General features: G+C 42.1%; 1 long non-coding RNA gene across 2 annotated transcripts in view; it reads right to left on the reverse strand.

The window, feature by feature from the left end:
* The window catches only part of LOC116066476, a 28,355-nt gene extending 12,740 nt beyond the window's left edge, over positions 1–15,615 (reverse strand). The window contains exon 1 of one of the 2 annotated variants that reach the window (XR_004895922.1): positions 15,172–15,615. This is a non-coding gene — a long non-coding RNA (uncharacterized LOC116066476). The remainder of the gene's footprint in view (positions 1–15,171) is intronic. The other variant, XR_004108958.2, reaches the window with a different exon arrangement.
* Positions 15,616–18,952: the final 3,337 nt, after the last annotated feature.

Below are 18,952 nucleotides of genomic sequence, written 5' to 3' on the forward strand. Positions count from 1 at the left end.
TGTAAAGAAATTAAGATTACCAAATTTAAACTGAAAACAGCGCAATTAAAATACAATCCAGGAAGCCCAGTTCAGGGGGCAGATACATGAGTTTGAAGTCTTATCAGACACCAAAACACTGCACAGCAGTTTATAAACATTGCAAGGAAGGATTTTAAAACTATGGCAACAATTGTTTAATGCTACATTGTAATAACTGTGGTGTTACAGACAACCCTTTATTTCTTTGCCGGAGTCCGCTGCTTCTGCACCCTTGTGTCAACGCAATGGAGGTTTAAAGGCAGGGGTATGCTTGAAGTTTGTATTAAGTCTGGTCTAATCTCGTCTTAAGGCTCTGACACACCAAGCCGATGGCCTGGAACTAGTGGCGATGAAGGCCCACTGTGAGGCCTCCCATAACCTTTTGTCTTGGCCAAAAATTAGCACAAGAACACACCGCAGAGACAGCAGACACCGGGAGATGGCTAACCAGACTGTCCATCTCCCAGGCTTTCATCTGTTCTCTCTGAAAAGAATTCTCCCTACGGTGGAAGCGGAAGGGCCGAGCCCACTGCTGGCTCGTTAGCTAACGTTAGCTTGCTACCAAAGTTTCAGTCAAAATATAGCATGGCAACTGCAGATGCAGGAGACCCATCGACAGAACTTGAACGTCCTCCTCTTTCACTGAAGTCGCCGGTGTGGAAGTATTTTGGATTTCCAGTGAGTTATGTTGACAACGTTCGCGTTGTTGACAAGAAAGCCACAGTTTGCAAGCTCTGCTATGTGCGTGTACCATATTATGTGTTTTTACCATTGCACATAACATACACAAACCCGCATGGTTGAATTTCAGCCTGGTTATATTAGAGAGAGCAACAAGTTAGCAGTTAACTCACAAGCCCCCAGCTGAGCGCCGCTACGTTGGAGTTTACCCCGGTGGACGAGAGGGTCGCCTCCCTACGCCTGCAGGTTGTGGGGGGGGGAAACTCTGACTGTTGTTTGTGCGTATGCACCAAACAAGAGCTCGGAGTATTTGGCCTTCTTGGAGACTTTGAATGGAGTCCTGTATGGGGCTCCAGTGGGGGACTCCATAGTTCTGCTGGGGGACTTCAACGTGCACGTGGGCAATGATGGAGATACATGGAGAGGCGTGATTGGTTTAGATCAGAGAGGCCGTTCCTACCAGAGTGGTTGTTTGTTGTTGGACTTCTGTGCTAGTCATGGATTGTCTATAACAAACACCATGTTCGAACATAGGGATGCTCATAAGTGTACTTGGTACTAGGGCTGCCACCTTTTAGTTGATTAGTTGACTAATCGGTCGTTTTGGTCTTGGTCTACTAAGATTTCTTTAGTTGAGTCATTTTTTATGGTTATTCATGCTTAATTACTAATTTCCAAGAAACTTATGAGCACATTTCTGGTAAGCACAAGATTTAAAGTGGTACTTTTGCAGGATTAATTGTGGAGAAACTCAGTTTTACAGATGGCTCATTAACTACATTTATATTGTGCTTTTCAAGTCTTAACCACCTCTCAAAGAGCACAGCTCTGTCGATTACATCAACTAATCGATTAATCGACAAAAATCATATAAGTGTTAGTCGACTAAGAATTTCTTTAGTCAAGGACAGCCCTACTTGGTACCAGAGCACCCTAGGCCAAAGATCAATGATGGATTTTATAATCGTTTCATCTGATCTGAGGCTGTATGTTTTGGACACTCGGGTGAAGAGAGGGGCGGAGCTGTCAACTGATCACCATCTGGTGGTGAGTTGGGTCAGGGGGTGGGGGAAAACTCTGGACAGACCTGGTAAGCCCAAACGGGTAGTGCGGGTAAATTGGGAACGTCTGGAAGAGGCCCCTGTCTGACAGACTTTCAACCTGTGGAGGATGGGGGCATTGAACCTGAGTGGACAATGTTCAAATTTTCCATTGCTGAAGCTGCGGCGGGGAGCTGTGGTCTTAGGGTCTTAGGTGCCTCAAGGGGCGGTAACCCACGAACACCGTGGTGGACACCGGTGGTCAGGGAAGCCGTCCGACTGAAGGAGGAGTCTTTCCGGGATAGGTTATCCCGGAGGACTCCGGAGGCAGTTGCAAGGTACCGAAGGGCCCCAGCCTCTGCCGTGAAAGAGGCAAAGCAGCGGGTGTGGGAGAAGTTTGGAGAAGACATGGAGAAGGACTTTCGGTCGGCACCAAGGCGCTTCTGGAAAACCGTTCGCCACCTCAGGAGGGGGAAGCGGGGAACCATCCAAGCTGTGTACAGTAAGGATGGGACGCTGTTGACCTGAGGACTGAGGATAATAGGGCGGTGGAAGGAGCACTTTGAGGAACTCCTAAATCCAGCTAATACGCCCTCTATGGTAGAGGCAGAGCTAGAGGATGATGGAGGATTGTCGTCAATTTCCCTGGTAGAAGTCGCTGAGGTAGTTAAACAACTCCACAATGGCAAAGCCCCAGGGATTGATGAGATCCGTCCAGAAATGCTTAAAGCTCTGGGTGTGGAGGGGTTGTCTTGGTTGACACGCCTCTTCAACATTGCGTGGAAGTCTGGGACGGTGCCTAAGGAGTGGCAGACCGGGGTGGTGGTTCCCCAGTTCAAAAAGGGGGACCAGAGGGTGTGTGCCAATTACAGGGGTATCACACTTCTCAGCCTCCCCGGTAAAGTCTACTCCAAGGTACTGGAAAGGAGGGTTCGGCCAATAGTCGAACCTCAGGTTGAAGAGGAACAATGCGGATTCCGTCCTGGTCGTGGAACAACGGACCAGATCTTTACTCTCGCAAGGATCCTCGAGGGAGCCTGGGAGTATGCCCAACCGGTCTACATGTGCTTTGTGGATCTGGAGAAGGCGTATGACCGGGTCCCCCGGGAGATACTGTGGGAGGTGCTGCGGGAGTATGGGGTGAGGGGGTCCCTTCTCAGGGCCATCCAATCTCTGTACGACCAAAGCGAGAGCTGTGTCCGGGTTCTCTGCAGTAAGTTGGACACGTTTCAGGTAAGAGTTGGCCTCCGCCAGGGCTGCGCTTTGTCACCAATCCTGTTTGTAATATTTATGGACAGGATATCGAGGCGTAGTCGGGGTGGGGAGGGGTTGCAGTTTGGTGGGCTGGGGATCTCATCACTGCTTTTTGCAGATGATGTGGTCCTGACGGCATCATCGGCCTGTGACCTTCAGCACTCACTGGATCGGTTCGCAACCAAGTGTGAAGCGGCTGGGATGAGGATCAGCACCTCTAAATCGGAGGCCATGGTTCTCAGCAGGAAACCGATGGAGTGCCTTCTCCAGGTAGGGAATGAGTCCTTACCCCAAGTGAAGGAGTTCAAGTACCTTGGGGTCTTGTTCGCGAGTGAGAGGACAATGGAGCGGGAGATTGGTCGGAGAATCAGCGCAGCGGGTGCGGTATTACATTCAATTTATCGCACCGTTGTGACGAAAAGAGAGCTGAGCCAGAAGGCAAAGCTCTCAATCTACCGGTCAGTTTTCGTTCCTACCCTCACCTATGGTCATGAATGCTGGGTCATGACCGAAAGAACAAGATCCAGGGTACAAGCGGCCGAAATGGGTTTCCTCAGGAGGGTGGCTGGCGTCTCCCTTAGAGATAGGGTGGGAAGCACAGTCATCTGTGAGAAGCTCGGAGTAGAGCCGCTGCTCCTTCGCATCGAAAGGAGCCAGTTGAGGTGGTTCGGGCATCTGGTAAGGATGCCCCCTGGGCGCCTCCCTAGGGAGGTGTTCCAGGCACGTCCAGCTGGTAGGAGGCCTCGGGGAAGACCCAGGACTAGGTGGAGGGATTATATCTCCAACCTGGCCTGGGAACGCCTCGGGATCCTCCAGTCGGAGCTGGTTAATGTGGCTCGGGAAAGGGAAGTTTGGGGTCCCCTGCTGGAGCTGCTACCCCTGCGACCCGATACCGGATAAGCAGACGAAGATGGATGGAACAAGTTAGCAGACTGCCGAGTCGCCCTCTCTGCTCTCTGTCTGCTCAGCTGCTAAGACTGCTGCGAAGCGTCTGCCCTCGGCATTGTCTGCAAACTTTTTTTTTTTTACTTTGACAAATTGTCAAATTTCCAATTGACTGAAGATATGTTATTGTTACAATATGTTGTTAATAGGTGTGAATCTTCACTGATCTCCCGATTCGATTATCATGTCAGCGATTCGATATCTCGATGCATCACGATGCGTCAAATACATTTTTCTATTAAAACCATATAGGATATTTGACTTGACAGAATGCATATAAGGTACTGTATAGTTCAATACAGTTTACATCAAATTTTACTTGATATGGTTATGTTTTCATCCAAAAATACAAGTAATAAGATATAAACACTTTTTTTTATTTTTTAAGTCTGAACACAACAGACAAAACACACACACACACACACACACACACACACACACACACACACACTTGTGTGGTTTTGACTGTTTACATATTTGTGCTCATATGTACATTTTATGTAGCCTACTGGTGTTATTGATGAATACATATTTCTAAAATTGTATGTTTTTGTTGAGTTATTATTACACAATACTTTTTTCTGGCCTTTTTGAATTTTGCCCCTGACAAATAACCCATATTACAAAAAAAGACTAAAACAAACACTACAACTAATAAAAACTAATCTAAAACTAAGCATTTAAAAAAAACAAAAACTAGCAAACTTAATTTGAAAACAAAAAGTCAAAACGAAATAAAAATAAAACCGTATGAAAAATGCAAAACTATAATAACCTTGTTATAGGATTTTGGTTTATTAAAGTTAGTTTATGTTGTAATGTGTAGGTATGTAGACATCTTTTAAAATAAATATACCTACACAAGTAGTTATGTATATCTCGTACGTTTGCCATCTTATGGACATAATGTGCAAAAATAGTTATTCCAATCATTCAAACCTTTGTGTTTTTTAGAAGAAACATTCAAACGTCATTTTTGGCCAGTTTGGACAGCTCTTATGTGTATTGGATTGATCAGATGAGATGAAAAATGAAAGGAGCCTTGTGTGTGCTCTCACAGTTGTTGGTTTGCTTTCCTCATTACCGTTTTCAAGCTGAACAGCCAACCGCAGCCGACACCAATTTAAAAAGGCTGATGTGTGGCGACAGTGAGGGACACACCGCACAAACTAGGGCCATGGTTGCTCACCGTCCGCCCAACTTGGACCGGCGGCCGACAGCTGCTTTGGTGTGACAAGGCATTTAAGGCAAAAGTGTTGAGTTAGGATTAGGTGGGGTTAAAAGTCCGGACACAGTTCACTCTGGAAAAGTGCAGTGGAAAAATATAACAGCAGTACCAGTAAGTGCTTAGCAAAATTTCCACTTTAGGTATTACAGGTAATTGTAATTATGTGGTGGAACACAGAATAAACAGTGGTTCAGTTAAAGTACAGTAACACTAAAGTTCTTTGCAAGTGAGTAAGCCGGATCTCCTCGTGTTAGTGATTTGAGGTCCTGCAGTAAGAGTAACATGTGGTTTAGGAGCGAGTGAGTCTACCAACGAGCTCACTAGGTATTTTGCAACTTAAAAACGAAAAACTTGAGCCAGAGAGAAGTGAAACTACTTCTGGGGTTGAGCTGCTGGAGCAGCTGGAAGGCAGCATGTTCCAAGGTTGATGTAACAGAAAAATAAAAATGGTACTTCCCCATTTTTACACTATATGTTAATTCATACTAAATAAAATAAAAAAAGTCTGCTGGAGAAGGAGAGGTGTGATATATAACATGCTGAGAAGTTAGTAATGATGTGTCAATGTTTTAAAATGTTGGTTTAAATACTGTGTCTGGGATACAGACAGGATCATTCTTAAGGTCATTTAACTGACGACTAGTAACTAAATTTCTGCAGAAAACTATTGATACCACAGCATCTTTACTTCCTCATTCTGACAATGACACATTGTGACTGTTTCCTGTTATATTATCATCAGCATTACAGGTTGCCAAAGACTGACAAAGAAAGATCAAGGTAAATAACCCAGAAGTTTTTTATTTATTTATATATATAGATATATATAGATAGAGTTAAGCACTATAACACTAAGTCACGGATTAATAATTATGAAAAGGTTATTTAAGGTAGATTCTGCAAACGTACTAGCCTGGTTGACACCAGACCCACTCTCAGTTGTAACCAGTGTTGGGGAAAGTTACTTTTAAAAAGTAGCGTTTGCTCGTTACTCGTTACTTCTTAAAAAAGTAATCCGTTACTTTACTTAGTTACCCCCTATGGAAAGTAACTTTTTACTTTACTCGTTACTTTTACGTTACTTTTAAAAGCAGGCGTCTCTGGCAGAGACTGAAGTTAATTATATACATTATCTTTGACCATAAAGCCAGTCTCTGGTTTATCAGTGAAGTGTCTGAACTACACTGCAGACTGGATTCTCTACTCAGTGAAGGCTGATTGATTATGAACGAGTCCAGCGCGGGTTGAATGCACATCAGCAGGTCATCGGCGTTACACGGTGTTAGTGTATGCTATGTAATGTCTGTATCATAGACTGTATACAGTCTATGGTCTGTATCGACTTGTACCGGGGTCCGTGCATTGTCGTAGAGACATGCAGCCTCTTTTCTGGAAATCCTTGAATGTCCGTGCAACCGACACAAGTCCACAGTGGTCCGCTGCGTGTATGTATGAGGCCATCTCCACCGCATCCATCTGTGAGGTTGTCAGCTTGTGTCTGCCTGGCTCAGAGCGCCGTCCAGCAAAAAGCCACAAAGCTTCTCGCTTGCCATGATTGCTCTACTACCAGCCTCTGTCACGTCCCGTGTGGAGCTTGTGAGTGCGCAGCTGAGAAGGCAGTGTCGCCGTCAAATCTGTCCCTGGAAAAAGTAACGTTGTGCCGAATTGAAAAAGGAACTACGTTTCGTTACCAAATTTTCAGTAGTAGCGCGTTACACTACTTTTTATCCGAAAAAGTAGTTGCATTACTTTATAACGCGTTACACCCAACACTGGTTGTAACTGAGAGTGGGTCTGGGGAAGGTTCATATTCACAGCCCATTTCCAAAGGGGTGTCACCAACGGACGCCGCTCAAATGCCTCTGGGCGCAATTGGATAGACCTAAAACCAATCAGATGTACAAAATCTGCTTCAACGTCACTGTGCTATCGTGATCGTGTAACGCCCGCCTCAACGGTTGTGATTGGTGCCTCGATTTGGAAAAATTGGAAATGGGCTTGAATGGGCTCTTGGCCAGATGGATTTGCAGAGCAAATCTCAAATTTGCCGGAAGTTCGTCAGGGTTTTCCCAGGCTACAAACGTACTGTATATCGAAATAATTTTGGTGGTTTAATGATCAGATGGATGAGCAAGATGTCGCCTGGCAACCAAGTTCAAAACTCAGGTCTTAAAACCAAACTGTTCACAAACCTAATGATAAAACGAGGCTACAGACCACACGCTAACTTTGAAGAGGAGAGTGACAGAGTGTTTTTGACATTCCCAGTTTACTCTCAGCAGGTCTGTGATGTGCAGCCAGACTGGAAACATCACCAGGCTCGAGGCATGATGTTATTCTTTCTGCCCTACAGAGTGGCAGAGACAAGCTAAATATCTACCTATAAATTTGACCCGGTGTAGGTCAGGCTGCTGGCTGAGCATCAATAGGGTGTGCCTAGTGTGTGCCAGAAAGCAGAGCCCCTTTTACCACAGAACAGCTCATATATCCGACTCCTCACATCATTCTGACCTGCTCTCCACATGATCACAGCACCTGAAATTCAAATTACGAAGTGTATTTTAACATTGCGGTGAAATGTTGAAAACATAACATTTCAGTCTAAAAATGTCTGTCAAATGTATCATGATACATTGGTGCTATTAGAGCTGCTAACACAATATCTGTGCTAACAGATATTGCTGGTGCTGCTGGTTGTCAAAATTAGGGCTGCAATACCCATAAACCCAAATAATATGTTGCAATAGCTAGTATACCTGACCCCTATGTAGTGTTGTTCTAAATCCATTTGTCTCATCTTTGTCTTTAAAAATAAAACGTATTGACAATCATTTTTGTCCATCTGTATGTCATTTGTTTCAGCCTATACTGTTGTGACAAACTTTGAAACCTTTAGTGGAGGAGAAGTGCCGTGGTTTGAGAAAAGCAATTCATGACATTTATTGTAAAATCTGAGCTGCAAAAAATGTGGATTCCGCCAAACTTGCAAATTTCTTCATGGGAGCGGGGAATATTTTGTTTTGCCATAACCAAATAGTAGAAAGTGACGTATCCAATCTGTCGATGCCACTTTCAGTCGACCGGGCGTTGTGAAAGCAGTTGCTACTGGCAGATAAAGTAATGTTGTTCAGACAGTCAAATACATATACACACCTTAAGGATTATTAGGAACACCATACTAATACCGTCTTTGACCCCCTTTCGCCTTTAGAACTGCCTTAATTCTTTGTGGCATTGATTCAACAAGGTGCTGGAAGCATTCTTTAGAAATGTTGGCCCATATTGATAGGATAGCATCCCCCACACCATTACACCACCCGCAGCCTGCCCAGTGGTAACAAGGCATGACGGATCCATGTTCTCATTCTGTTTACGCCAAATTCTGTGTGTGTTGTGGCTTCACAAATGCTTTGCTGCATACCTCGGTTGTAATGAGTGGTTATTTGCGTTAAAGTTGATCTTCTATCAGCTTGACTCAGTCGGCCCATTCTCCTCTGACCTCTAGCATCAACAAGGCATTTTCGCCCACAGGACTGCCGCATACTGGATGTTTTTCCTTTTTCAGACCATTCTTTGTAAACCCTAGAAATGGTTGTGCGTGAAAATCCCAGTAATTGAGCAGAGTGTATATGTGTATATAAGAGTTGTTATCTCTGCAAGTTGACTTAAAAGAAATTGTACAGCCACGTTGCAGTGTTTGCTTTAAATATTAGATATTAGATTAACGTGAGGGAGAGAAGGATTCATTATACATTTTCACTGTAAGAAAGTTCATACCCTAAAACAATAATGGTTGAAAACCATATTCAAACAGGTCATCGTACTGGAGACGTCGCAGTAACTTTCCGCCCCTCATCACTCAAGTTTTATTTATGTTTTGGCTTTAGTATATATGAAATGTGCTGCACTAATCAGTCAGCACATTTCTCTGGCTTGGTAACCTCCCTCAGATTCGCATGGGTTTTATGTTGACACGACCGCCATCACCATCATGAAAAGGCACATGGTGAGTGGGTTGCGTCCAATTTCTTCTGACCGAGTTGACAAACAGTCACAGTCTAGATTATACACTTTTCAAAGGCAGCGTGGGCTGGGAAGTATTTTAGCCAATGCAAAACCACATTTCATACACATTTCTGCCAAGAGGGTAACACAATCTCACATCCCACTGGCAAAATTAATGTTTATGAGTATTTTTAATGGGCTACCTCAGGACCAAGCTTTTTAAAATTATGCCAGCGCTACCAGAGCCTGTGAAATGATTTCAGAGCTATAAAGGAAGTGCTATGTTCTACCACCTTCCCTGTAATTGAGATCAGCTCCCTTCAACAAGTCATGGGAGTTATGGCAATGATGGAGAGGCCTCTTTATTGAACGTTTAGTAAATCAGTGCTGAAGTTTCTACAGTTAAGTTGGAAATGTAGACAGGGCACTGGTCTAAATGTTCACTGAAGAGATTCAGTGTAATTAATTGTGCCTGTAGTCACACAGTTGTTTTCACTGTGGAAGCAAACTATGGTTTTAAAGATAGACACATAGAGGTGATATGTGGACTCATAGGTGGAATACATAACAATATAAACTTGCTAGTTTCTGGAGTAAACTAGGGCCCTATGATTTCCGTGATGCGGAAAATGCAGACGGAATCACAGAATCTACACATGAAAACGGAATTCTCTTATACACACGGAATCACACAGAATTTGCATATATTTTGTTGACATTAAATAAACTATTTTTTTTTTTTTTACTTCCTTCTCATTTTTCAGTTTAAAACAAGCGTAGAAAGGTCTCTACCTAAACCGAGGCCAAATGGCATTGTTAAACATGTTGCCTAGTAACCATACGTCCTCACGTTCACGTTGTGAGTTTGTTGCGTGATGAACAAAAATGTTGAAACGTGGCAACGGTGGCGAAAAAATTAATTAAAATTCTCAATTGACTGCTAAATACCGGGCTGAACAATACCCCAACGACTACTATGAGTCTGGACAACAACTGTTTTGTATGTTTTGTCAACATACTGTTGACTGGACCCGCAAAGACACATGTAACGACCATTTGAAATCAAAAGTTCAGATTTGCCCAAGGCAACGACAAAATCAATAGATGCAAGGCGTGAGTTTGTGGAAGATTTTGTTGCAATGTGTGCTGAAGCTGACATACTGCTTGAGAAAATGAAGAGGATACGTCCGTTTCTTGTTAAACATTGCAAGCAGGGAGGCGCACTCCCAGAAAACGCCAGCAGCCTCAGGCAGACCCACCTACTGTGGTCTTTGACCAGCACATGCAAAAAGTGCTGCAAGAGATCCGTGGAAAGAAAATCTTCGTTGTTGTCGACGAAACCTCTGACAACCGAGATCGCAGTGTCCTCAACATTGTTATAGGTGAGCATCAAATTGGCTTTAATTTAGGTAATTTTTTTATGTGCTTTGCTGAATATATTAACAGTTTAAATAAAAAAAGCTGAATTGTGAGTTTGTGTCACTGAGTTTTTAAAAAGGTAAATACTGCTTAGGAGTAAAAAGAAAACAAGCAAATCCCCAAAAAAATCAGAAAGGGCTAAAAATAAATCCGAAAACACGGAATTTGAAAAAAAAAAAAACGGATTGCATAGGGCCCTAGAACCTTGACTTGAATTCTACAACTTCAGGATAGTGACTCCAGATTTATTTTGAATGCAGCTGTAATTCTTACAAGTGATGCTCTGTAGAAGCTGGAAAGTGCTTACAAAAGCTTAAGGGTTTTGTGTGGGGCTAAAAGTGTTCTGTGCAGGCCTAAAACTGAGACCTGAACTCAGCCCGTACCATCCCTTTAAGACCAGACCTAACCACATACTGCAAACAATTCAGACCCAAACCGGACCTGAGACCTGCAGTTATATTTTTGCTCTATTCCATTCTTTACTGACCATTAGCTCAACAGGATAATGCAACACAGTGGCTACTCCGTCTCTTTCGCCCTTCCCACAGGGTATTATGTATCTAATTGCAACACATGACATGGATGGATTCAGACTATTGGCACAGACAGAGAAAGAAAGAAAACAAAAATATGTCTTAATAAATTCATTTCGAAATTAAAGCTGCAAGCAGCGTTGGACAGGCCCTCGCGCCTCTGTGCGCGTCGGGGTTACTGGCGGATGCCGCTCCTTGTGACCGTGCATTTGCGCGGCACTCAGACACCGCAAATCGTCACCAATGAAAAGGGAACTCTCTGCTGAGTTCAATGATACCTCACAAAAGACTCTACGTCCTACAGTTCATTAGCTGTGAAAGGGGGCGTGGCCAAAGCATAGGGGTCGGGGCAAACCTTTACCAATAAAAAAGGAAGTCTCTGCTGAGTTCATTGATACCTCACATAAGACTTTACCTTAAATGGGTCACCAGTTATGAAAGGGGCATGGCTTAAGCATATGGGGCGGGGCAAACCATCACCAATTAAAAAGGAACTCTTTGTTGAGTTCAATGACACCTCACAATAGTCTACATCAAACGGATCATTAGTTATAAAAGGGGCGTGGCTAAGGCTTAGGGGGCGGGCCAAACCATCACCAATTCTGAGCTCAACTCTGCTGAGTACAATGACACCTCACACAAGACTCTACTTTAAACGGTTCAAATGTTATGAAAGGGGGCGTGGCCTGTGTAACTGGGCGTGGTTAAAGTATAGGGGGCGGGTCAGTATCACATGTAGACCACACATTATAAGTTTCATGTAAATCGGATGATGTTTGTTATATAAGGCGCATTTCCTGTTGCCAGCGGGGGGTGCTATGACCAAATATCAATTTTGGCCTGTAGATGTCCTCAGGCCTGGACCCTTGTCAATCGTGAGAGATTTCGGGCAAATACGACAACGTAGGGTACAACCGGGACGATTGAAACGGAGGACGAATGAAACATTGCAGTTATCCTGAAAACCATACACGTTGCAAATGTCAAATTTTGTCAGCGCTTACAGTACGCAAGATCTACCAGACCCAGAAAAGTTGGCGTCATGATGCTACAAAGTTAGACCCGCAAACCTAATTTGAGTGTGGCAAGTAAAATGTTTGATGGGGTAATTTTTTTTTTAATGACAGGTTGTATTTATTGTTTCATGTACCGTTGTCATGGTCATACGACAGATTAATTAGTGTTTTAAAATGTCCTACAGTGTGGAATGTCAGAGTTTTTTAGTTTAGGAGCAAAATAGGTTTAAATGTCAATTGTTGCTGTCAGGACGAATGAAACAGCTGTTTCATTTGTCCCGACCAGGCAGTAAACCCCCTTGTATTCTAAGTAATTGCACAAATATCTGTGTTTATACTATATTTTATGCAGGTGAGACATGGAAAAGTGGTTTTAGAAAGATATATATTTGGGGCTATCAGGTAGGGGGTCGAGTTTTGCCATGTTATCCTATGGAGACTGACGGACTGTGGGTCATGAAAGCCACTTATTTGGATGTGCGGTGGCCTTACCCACAAAAGAACAGAGTGAAATAACATTTTTGTACTACAGAAACATTACATAATTGGAAATATGTATTATTATAGCTATATAAATGGCATAGTGCCATGGTATTTTCATAACCGCGAGATACGCGCTTCACTATGACGGCAACAGACATTCACCAAGACGTATAGCCCTGCAGCAATCTATCTGAAATAACACCTATCTGAAGTACCATTCATGATATGTTGCCAAATAATTGAAGTTGTGGGAAGTGTACATAGCTTAAACTGTATATTTCTTTCGTCCCCCATGCCTGTTTCATTCGTCCAGGCCAGGAGGGACGAATGAAACGAAACGCACGTCTGACTTCTGCTTAAATAACTCCCGAACGGTTTCGTTCAGAGCTGAAATTGCAACTGTATTTGACAGAGGACAGATGTAGGTTGCTAGTGACAAAATATTAGCTTTCAGTGTTTTACGATGTCTTACGAAGTCCCTACACTCAAGTTACAACAACTTCTTTGTTCATCGCTAAACACTTAAAATGGCCACGCCACGCCCACACCATTTTACGAAAAGCTTTTCTTTTAATAACTTTTCATCTTTAAGGTGTTGAGATGGTACAGACCAAATTCTTAGTCCATCGGATGAAATCTCTAGGAGGAGTTCGTTAAAGTATAGCACCTTGACTTTTAGGTCTACTTCCTGTTTCCACTAGGGGGCGCTATGACTTCAAGTCAATTTTGTCTGGTAAATGTCCTCAGAGTTAGCGTCTTATGAATCATGAAAAGTTTCGAGCCAATTGGGCAATGTACACTCAAGTTACACCCACTTCCCGTTTTGATGGCGAAACGCACAAAATGGCCGCCCCGCCACGGCCATGCCCTGTGACTAAAAGTTTTTCTTTTAATAACTCTTCATCTTTAACGTCTTAAGAAACCACAGACCAAATTTGAAGTTGATCGGATGAAATCTCAAGGAGGAGTTTGTTAAAGTACGACGTGGAAATGGCCAAAATCGCACTAATTTCGAACTTTCAATTCAAAATGGCGGACTTCCTGTTGGGTTTAGGGTATGGCTCCAATGACGTTTTTGCGTACGTCTTGACAGGCTTCATATGTGTACCAAATTACGTTAGTCTACGTTAAACGTACTGCAATTTTCTTAACTTTGTAGGGGGCACTTGCGAGCCATTTTTGTGCGCCTATTCCCAAAACCCTTAAAATACGTAAATTTTCACCAGGCTTGATGTGACCGCCAATTTTGGTGAGTTTTTGGATATGTTAAGAGCCCCTCAGCAAGGCAATTCATTTGCCGGGAAAAAGAATAATAATTCCTTCAGTTTCAATAGTGCCTTCGCCGCTGTCGGTGCTCTGGCCCTAATAATCAAACCATAACCCTACCTGAATCCATGTACTTGCATGGTAAGAACCACATTTAGTTGCTTGCTAACGTAGACCAAGAATGTGAAGATCTGAGATGTCTTGTGAAAAATGTGTTTTGTTGTATAATGCTGTAACCTCAGAAACACAAAATGTTATACAAACATGCTCCTTATGGTTCCAGCATTCTGCTAACAAGTTTAACCTGCACCACCAGAAGCCTTTTGTAAGTGACTTATTTGACATAGCATAATAATCTTGACCGTAAGCCAAAAAAGAATAAAAACATGGGGAAGTTTGGCTACTGTAAATCTGTGTGCATCAAACACTGATTGAGAGCTGCTCCTCACAATGAAAGTATTGGCGCTTGTTAGTGGATAGAGCGGAAGTAAAACGGGACTACTAGTCAAAACAGGAATCATTCATTTTAATCACCAAGTCCAGGAGACAATAGAGTTTGTCTTGTTGTCACTGGTACTGAGACAGTTTTAAAAGGTTCAGACTTTCACAGCCCATACTGACACAACAGAAAGAGGCTCAGTTCCTGCTCTTGCTGGCCTCATAAACTGCACCCTCAGTTTGTTTACTATCAACCCAATAATAATATCTATCTAAATTGTTTTTGAGTTTGTGTTTTCACTGCTCTAAATACTAAATTGGTAACAAATTATGGGCTGGCAGGCTTATTTAAAGACAAAAACTCAAAGAGAAAATAAAATACACAAGTCACCATCACTCTCACAGGTAGGCTAGCGTTATGCCAACAAGGTCTTATTAATAAATTGAAATTCTCTCTGTAGTACTTGCCGTTTCATGTAACCGCTGTTCATAAAGTATAACGTTAGCTAACGCTTTTAAATTTCACTAGCTAGCTACATCCAAATGTTTAAAATATTCATTCAGATATTATTAAACCCATGGTAAATACGCATTAAACAAATGGAAACTTCACTAGCTAATTGAATCAATAAATTAAATAATTACAATTGTGATAACTGTGGGCCCACACTTTAACTATAACGTTGAACAAAAAATGCTTATGAATACCGATGGCGGTCAATAAAAAGTGGGTTACTCACAGCAGTGCAAACCTTGAATCACAGCAGGTCAACCTACACTTTCTTAAATCCTAATAACCCAGTTATCTTCAAAAAAGAAAACAAAAAATAAAAACAACTCACTGCAGTTCTACGTTTCTGTCAGTCCCTTGAGGCTGGAAACGGCTCGTAGCTCCTCCTTAACGGCGGAGAGACGTCTGGTCCATGTTGCCAGAGGAGCCCGCTGGTCTCCTGTTTTCGTCTATTGAGTCCACGGGAACGCACTAGCTTAGCACTGCAGCTAGCTTACCATGTCCCGTCAAAAGTCGGCTAAAAGGCGCTAGTTTAGCGTTAGCGCTGTTGCTAGAATAGCTAGGAAACTGATAGTAACACCAAAACAGTCTGTAAAATACTGACGTTACTCTCAGCATGACCAGTCCTCCACAATATTGATTTGAATTTGAATTTGATGGGCAGTCCCTCACACACCTGTTATTAGGCCTACCTATCTCTGCGCTCACCCGAAGCCCAGCCAATCAAGTAACTTTCCTGGCCTGTGGCTGTCAACTGTCCGCCTGATTGCTTTACATTTTTCTATAAAATATGTGACATTTTGATGGATTTGAAATGGCTAAAATGCGAAATTTCGGACAATTTTGCCAAAAAATTAACATTTTCAAATGTTTACATTGTCTTAAATATATGGAAACAAAATACACAGCAGGACTTTACAAGTTATAGGCCAAACTGGATATCCCTTCAGACTTTACACCAACTATTTTGTTTTATTTTGCTTATATCTGTCTTTTTGTCTGTTTATCTGTTCTGCTGTGCAGGTGATGTATCCTAATTTATCTGGCTTTGAATTAAGTTAAACCAGTTCAATTGTAAGAATTTTTTTTTTTAATATTATTTAATGTTTAGGCTATTTGAATGGCGACAAGCAGCATACGTCAATGCCACATCATTTGCAACACCAGTATTGCAAGTTAGTTCAGTAAAGTTAAACTAATTGTGACATTTATTAGACCATGTACTCTACACACCATACAACCATTACAGCTGCATTGGAATTCATTAAAAGTTATCAAGTTGTAGGCTATTGTACACTCAATATAAAGCTAATCATACGCATGTTACTGTGTTCTCTAGAAAAAAAATGATGACCACAGTGTTACAAGAACAGTGCAAATGGAAAATGCAGACACATTTGATATTCAGTACTATTAAAAACTCATCAATTACAGTACGTTTGCCAAATGATGTTATTATGAAGACATTTGTATAATGACATGGGATGTGTCTGGGCAGTTGTGTTTTTAGAAATCTTTTCCTCCTGACCCCAGTCAGATTGGCCGTGGCTCTGTTTTAGGGGTTAAATCCAGTTGTCAGGAAGATGAAATGTTGCGTCAACGTGAATGGATGTGTGTGTACCACTGCCACTGTGAGAGGATCTGGGAACCCTTTATCACCTTCCCGAGCTGCAAAAATAATGCCCCCTCTGTTATCCTCATCAGCGGCGCAGTGAGCAAGTCTGAAGGGATATCCTGTTGGTGAAGCAAACGCATTCATCCTGCTTGCGGCGGTTTTGGTGACACAAGATTTACAAAATGTTTCACCCGACTCTTACCTCTTTACAGTACTCTGTATATAGAGTAATGGGCCTTAGATCCTCTGTTATTTCAGAGAAAAAAAGAAGAATTCTCAAAATGGTGCCAACTTGAGCAGGGTTAACACTGAGACCAATACCAGCAGGGCTGTTCTCACTTACTTTGACAGCCAGGATTTTAAAGACACACTTTAATTGATTTTAAGGACTTGCACTTTATGTAAGGCAAGCAAAATATTCTGAGCCTAATTTAAACTTATTTATGACCCTCGTAAAAATATATGTACACACTGATTTCCACATTTTCATTTCAATGAAAATTAAACACCCCTTTTTAGGTTGAGAAAATTCTGTGATGTCTTCATATTATGGTTAAAGAAACCTTAAAAAAAATACATTTCCATCCAGCATCTCTTTTCAATATACCCCAAAAGGTAAGGGGGTCTTTACCTAATAACAGTAATATGCTTTTTTTGCCCTTAATGTTATGTCATATTCAATACACTGTAGCATTACAATAAAGTGAACAACCTATGTGCTTCAGTGTGAAGTGTAGGTTTTGAAAGCAGATTACTCAACAGCCAACTCAATGACTTAAGCAAAGTTTTAAAACCACTATGAAACAATTCTGTGGGCTGGGTAAGGAGGAACCATTAAGTAGTTGAAGTAATTCAAAACATCCACTAACCATAATACACTGTGTGGTTTCTGATTTCTGGAAAAGTGAAGTACTTAAAAACAATCGCATTTGAAAAATTTCATCCTTCTCTTCATTTCTTCCCTCTCTGTGGCAACAAACTCCACCGTGGGACAAATATACCCTGATATACCTCCGATTATGGAGCTGTATCCTGCTATAACAGCTTGTCCCTTTTGTCTGACCCAAACCACGTTTGTGGTGAAGCTCCTGTCATACCAGCAAAAGCAATGACATTAACATCAGAAACCAGAGGAAGCCCGGTTGCAGGCCACCCAGGTTTTCCAGGGGTCTGGAGAACCATGGAAAGTATATCTTGGACAAGTCACCGGACTACCCTTGCATTTCCTATTATTAATTTTACGCAGGCGACCAACCCTTCTCTGTAAATCATACCTGTGGTTTAGGAAGGGCCGATGGGTCTTTTCTCTCTTAGTCATGATGAGGTCTGCTCATTGTCTGTCTTTCTGTCTATCTGTTTATCCATATGAGATTATGCTTGTCACTTACAAAACTTCACTTTCAAATGATATAATCCTGAAAAGCTATTTAGATTCAGACACGTGACATTGGGGTTCGAATTTAAAAGGTCTGGACAAGTTGAAAGTGCCCTTCCTTTAGTATTGCCTTGTGTTTGGCACATTTGTGTTATTGCAGCATCAGAGCTACTTAAGAAAGGAAACTGTGGTGAGAACTGACAACTCATAACACCCTTTGCCCTTCACCTTAAGCAGAGGAGGCACAGAAAGTACTACCCTCTCAACTCAACATAACGCAGACACATAAGGTTTAACAGCGGGGTCGAGGAGGCTGTTAGAGGCCCACTCAAAGGTTTATTTTACTGTGCATTTTCTTTAGTTTAGACTTGACAATAATGCAGCAAAATGTTTTTATTTTTGTGGAAAAAGGACAGTAAACGACTGCAAAACTTAATAAACAACATATTTTAGCAAGTTTGAATTCCTTTGGTTCTTTCTGATTCATGAAGCTTGGAGGAATTTCAAGGTCTTTTGCATTTCAGGATTATAGCCACCCACACAATATATGAGCCTGTCAATGTAAAAATAAAGTTGATTGAGATAGATATCTGATGCACAAATTAAAGTTGTATGGTTAGCTATCGATATATGCATACCACTGAATGCTGTATGCCAGTACAACCTGGATTCCTATATTTTACCCATTGTGGGCACTCCTGTCTCAAAATAGAGACTTTTTTGACAACTTTAAACAGTAGTTTGGCTCACAAATGACTAATCTTCCTTCAGAGCTAAATGGATCTGCATTTAAAGCGTCTCCAAGCTGTCCCACCATTTCTAGAAATATGTCGAGCAGAAACCACACAGGGACTATCATATACATCTTTTGTTTAATACAGTAAGCCCATTCATACCTCTTTTTGTTATTGTATGTGCCTTAATCCCATTTGCAAAAATTAGATTTTTATCTCCCTGGTGTGTTAAGTCCTGCAGCACCAAGGGAGGGAGAAACTGCCTGTGAAACCTCAAGTGATTGCTGGAGTCATTCCTTTTTAAGTTTCTGGCATGTTCACTGCGAGGATGTGGCAGCTCCTGCTGTGACGCATTTACTTGACTGGAGTCCATCAGAACACAACTGTA

This window comes from Sander lucioperca, chromosome 19 (assembly GCF_008315115.2).
Source record: "Sander lucioperca isolate FBNREF2018 chromosome 19, SLUC_FBN_1.2, whole genome shotgun sequence".
Taxonomy (NCBI): domain Eukaryota; kingdom Metazoa; phylum Chordata; class Actinopteri; order Perciformes; family Percidae; genus Sander; species Sander lucioperca.